The following is a 5,188-nucleotide window of genomic DNA, read 5'->3' on the forward strand; positions in this document are numbered from 1 at the left end:
TCCTGATGCCGCGGACCGCCTTGTGGTCCCAGATCTCCGCGGTGGAGGAGGAAAGCCTATACTTTGCACGTCCTCTTAGAACAGGAAATGAGACTGTGAAGACTTTATTACAACTTCGGGCAGCAGATGAGGTTTGACTCCTATCGCTGCCCTAAAATGAGAAGGAAAAAAAAAAAAAAAAAAGCGCCACACGTGTAGGGTAGAAATCAACTCCAGTAACTGTCATTCAACCTCAGCAATGCTGGGACAGGCAGAGGCAGGGCAGCTCTGTGCCACATTCCTGCCAGGGCTGGTCAGGCCCCAGCTCTCACCGCTCCTCCTCCCTGCTTTAAACCTGTGAAACCAAGGGCCCTTCCACCCCAGCTCATTCCACTTTAGCACATCAGGGCCTCAAGTCATACTGTCCCCTCTGCCTGGGTTGCTTTTTCTTCTTCTGCTTGGGTCACTGTTCACACCACTGACCACTTTCCTCAGGGAAGGGCCCTCGCTGGCCACACAATCTCAACATGCCCCCTGCTCCTCCATACCACCCCCACCATCTCCTGACACTGCGCGTCTTTTGACTTTTCACAGAGAAGTGTATATCTCACCTGAGATTATCTCATTTATGAATTGACTGATACATTTTTCACCTCTCTCCTCCACCAGAAGGTAAACTCCACCAAAGCAAAGATTCTGCCATACTCAGAGCAATAACCCCAGCACCTAGAACTGTGGCTGGCGCTATAAATATTTGATAAATTACTTAAAAATTATCCCACAGTTTCAGAGAAAATATCCTTATAAACACAAATCAGAGACCTCTGTCAGACTTGACTCATGATTTCTGAGTGCAAATGATTCCCGATTACAGGGAGGACTGCGAGGAAACTTCAAGAGGACATGTTTATTCTCACATCTCTAAGAACATGCAGAAAGAAGTTACTGCACTTATACTGAGGATGAGCCATAGAAATTTGGGCTTTGTTTGTTTGAAGTACAAAGACGAAGGAAACTGCTCATGACCTAAAATAAAAAGACCTCAGGAAGGAATTAGAAAGCCCAGACTTAAGACCCACCTCTGCCACCAGATATAACTGGGGCACATCAGTCACTTGGGGTACATTTGTACAACCATGAGGGCACAAAGACTTGCCCCATCTGTTTTTAACTGCTATTTCTATTGTGCAATTACTAAAACAAAGAAATAAGAATAGAAAATAGTATGTGTACCCTATCCATGTACCCACCCAACTTTGTCAAATCTTAACATGTTGAGCCATATTTGCATCAGATTATGGGGGAGGGAAGCAGCCTTCATTTTGTTTTTTGGCCTTTTGGTGTTTGTAGAGATGATGCCTTGCTATGCTGCACAGGTTGGTCTCAAACTCCTGGCCTCAAGCAATCTTCCTGCCTAAAGTGCTGGGATTATAGGCATGAGCCACCATGCCCAGCCCCAGATTGTCTTTTAAGAAACAAAATACAAAACTATAGAAAGAAATGACTGCTTGCCTGGCATGGTGGCTCATGCCTGTAATCCCAGCACTTCAGGAGGCCAAGGTGAGCAGATCACATGGTCAGGAGTTTGAAATCAGCCTGGCCAACACGGTTAAACCCCATCTACTACAAACAGAAAAATTAGCAGGGTGTGGTGGTGCACACCTGTAATCCCAGCTACTCAAGAGGCTGAGGCAGGAGAACCACTTGAACTCGGGAGGCAGAATTGCAGTGAGATGAGATTGTGCCACTGCACTTCAACCTGGGTTACAGCAAGATTCCGTCTCAAAAAAAAAAGAAATAAAGAAATGATTATTTTATTGTGAGAGTTAGGTACATCTCAAGTCTTAAAATATATATATTTAAGGCATTATTAAATGCCATATATTGTAATAGCTACCAACTTCCTAGGCATCTGTTATCAAGTCTCACATCTCCTACCAGCATTTTAATTCTCTTTTCACTCCTCTTCCATGTCCCTCACTGTGATTTCTTTTTGTTCGTTTCTCCTCATCTCCTACCTGATTCCCCAACTGCTTTCACAGTTGAGTCAGACAATGTCATATACCAAATTAAATTCCAAATAACAAAACTTATTTTAAGGAAACCACAAAAGTACTAGAAGAAAGCCAGAAATTCTGTCTACCATAATGAAAAATCCAAAACCCGTAAAAGATAATGAATTCAATTGCACAAAAATCAACTTCCAGCTGGATGTGGTGGCTCATGTCTGTAATCCCAGAACTGTGGGAGGCTGAGGCCAGAAAACTGCTTGAGCCCAGGAGTTCAAGACCAGCCTAGGCAACTTAGTGAGACCCCTACCTATAGAAAAAATAAAAAATTAGCCAGGTGTGGTAGCACATGCCTGTGGTCCCAGCTACTTTGGAGGCTGAGGTGGGAGGATTACCTGAGCCCAAGAAGTCAAGGCTGCAGTGAGCCCTGATTGTACTACTGCACTCCAGCCTGGGCAACGGAGTGAGACCCTATCTTCAACAAAAAAAAAATCATCATCTTCAGATAAAGCACAATTTTTGCATGACAAAACAGAATATAAAGCAAACAAAAAGCCACCAAAAATGAACCAGAATACAACCCAAAAATGTGAAAAACAAGTTTAACATTCAATCACATAAAAAGGACCAGTTACATACCCATAGAGTACACACTTGCACAAACAAAATTAAACACACACCAAAAAATACACATATATACACATAGAGCTCCAAAAACTATATATATATTTTTTAAGACAGGGTCTCTCTCTGTCTCCTAGGCTAGAGTACACTGGCATGATCTCAGCTCACTGAAACCTCTGCCCCCCGAACTCAAGAGGTCCTCCCACCTCAGCCTCCTGCGTAGCTGGGACTATAGGCTGATACTACCACTCACAGCTAATTTTTTTGTTTTTTTTTTTTGGAGAGATGGGAGTTTCATCATGTTGCCCAGGATAGTCTTGAACTCCTGAGCTTTAGCAATCCGCCTGCCTCAGTCACCAAAAGTGCTAGGATCACAGGCCTGAGCCACCACACCTGGCCAAAAACAATTGTAGAAAGACAAAAATCTAACAGAAAAATGGGCAAAAGATATGATCATGTAGTTCACAGAAAAGGAAATTAAAACACCTGTTAAGTATATAATAGAATACTTAATCTCATTCATAGTAAGAGAAATGCAAATTAAACACTAAGAAACCATTTTTTTACCTACCATATTGGCCCAAATCCAAAAGTTTAATAACATGCTCTGTTGGTGATGCACTGGAAAAACAAGCATGTCCCTAACATTGCTGGTGAGAGTACAAATTAGTTCAGCTCCTGAGGAGTACAATTTGGCAATCTCTATCAAAATTACAAATGCATATTCCTTTTGACCCAATAAGTCAATTTCTGGGAATTTATCCTACAGACATACTTGCAAACATTCAAAAATGATAATTTAAGTTAACTCACTACAGCTCTAATAGTGAATGGAAGAAAACAAGCAAAAGTCCATCAATAGGGATTGAATAAACAAATTATGATAAATCCATAAAATGTATCACTATATACCTATAAAATTTTAATGAGAAAGCTCTCTATGTGTGGAATGGGAAGGTATTTTTGTTATGAAGGAAAGCAAGGGGACAAATAATGAGAAAAGAATGGTATCTTTTTTATAAATGAGAAAGAAATAATCTATATTTAATTTTGCTTGCTTATACATATAAAATTTTAGAAACTGAAAAAAATACCAAAGAAACTAGTAATAGTTACCTTTAAGGGTTGTCATAGGAACAGGGAAGATAGGGAACAGAACAGGAGGAAAACTCTTCATAATCTTTCATCTCTCTTAATTTTCAAATCAAATGGCAGTATTACCTATTCAAAAAACAAAACTGATAAAATAAATAAATAAATAAATCTCCACTCACAGAGTATTAGGATATTTTAAAAGTCAAAAAAGCACAATTGAGTCAGACCTGCATGCCCAAAATAGGGAAGAGAAGGCTGTGAGTGGGAAGGAACTCACATGGACCAGGCAAGAATACAGCAGGGGTGGGGAAGTTTCTATGCATTTTGGACTTAGACTGAAAGGAAAATTACACAACTTAACATATACAACCCAGCATGCTTTTGACAAAAGGACTAAAAGTCCCTCGTTGGCCCATTTTCTTTCTTGGCCATTTCTTCACTTTCTGGAGGTCACGGTAGCACATTTCCCAAGTCCTCCTGCTTTCTGCCTTTGCTCCAGTCCTCCTTGCCATGTTTTGCTCACCTCCCTCCTCCCAGCTCCAGCACTCTGTCTATATTATAACAAACCTCTCTCACTTCACACCTCTGATATCCCACAGCTCACTTGTAACCTCATTCAACCTTCCTTCTCTCAGATCTTGCTGGCTTTATAGCAGGTGGACAGACCAGTAACATGGTGCCCCCTTAAGATTATCAGTGAACAAAAGAACCAGATCAAAGGGAAACACGGTCCAGTTTCACCAAGAAAATATAAGCATGAATCCTTTATCATTTCTCTTTATCCAGCATTCAGTTGTGCAAAAAGAGGCCTTGGACACAAGATTTTAGGGGTTATACAAGGAACAGCCATCACGCACTGCCTCTTTAAGGTTTCCAGCTCTGCCCACTGTCCCAATGAAGGGGTGAGCCTGAAGGGAGACACTGGAACCAGTCAGTCATGCTCCCGACCTTGGCTGATTGGACCAGGGATTGATGGGCACTCTGCTGAAGGGTGGCCATCCATAGGCGCCAGCACTCTACCACGTTAGATTGGGGCCACCCACCTTCCAGCCTGTCACAGTATCTTTGGATCCCAATTCTGTCATTCAAAGTTACTGATTCTAGATTCTTCCCAGGTTCAAGTTATCTAAAGATTTGACCAGTATGTCATCAACTGCCATAGTCGCAGCAACCCTCATAGAACCACGGACAGAGGACCACAGTATCCCATTAGAGAATAAAGATATGGCATTTAGTCTATCCATTTTATAACACACAGTCTTTTAAATACAGTTTTCTGGATTACATGTATATAAAAGATGGGTTAGCAAAGTGTTGTTAAATACATGCATTTAAAGACTTCAATTAAAAGATAATAATGCATTTTTCTCAGCATATTATTTCTTTTAAGGAACCTCTGGAATACTCAATAGGTTCCCTTAAACAGAAAAAAAAAATGCAACCCTGGATATTATAATACATTGTGAATATCCTTTTCAACC

Source organism: Mandrillus leucophaeus, unplaced genomic scaffold, assembly GCF_000951045.1.
Source record: "Mandrillus leucophaeus isolate KB7577 unplaced genomic scaffold, Mleu.le_1.0 Scaffold111, whole genome shotgun sequence".
NCBI lineage: Eukaryota > Metazoa > Chordata > Mammalia > Primates > Cercopithecidae > Mandrillus > Mandrillus leucophaeus.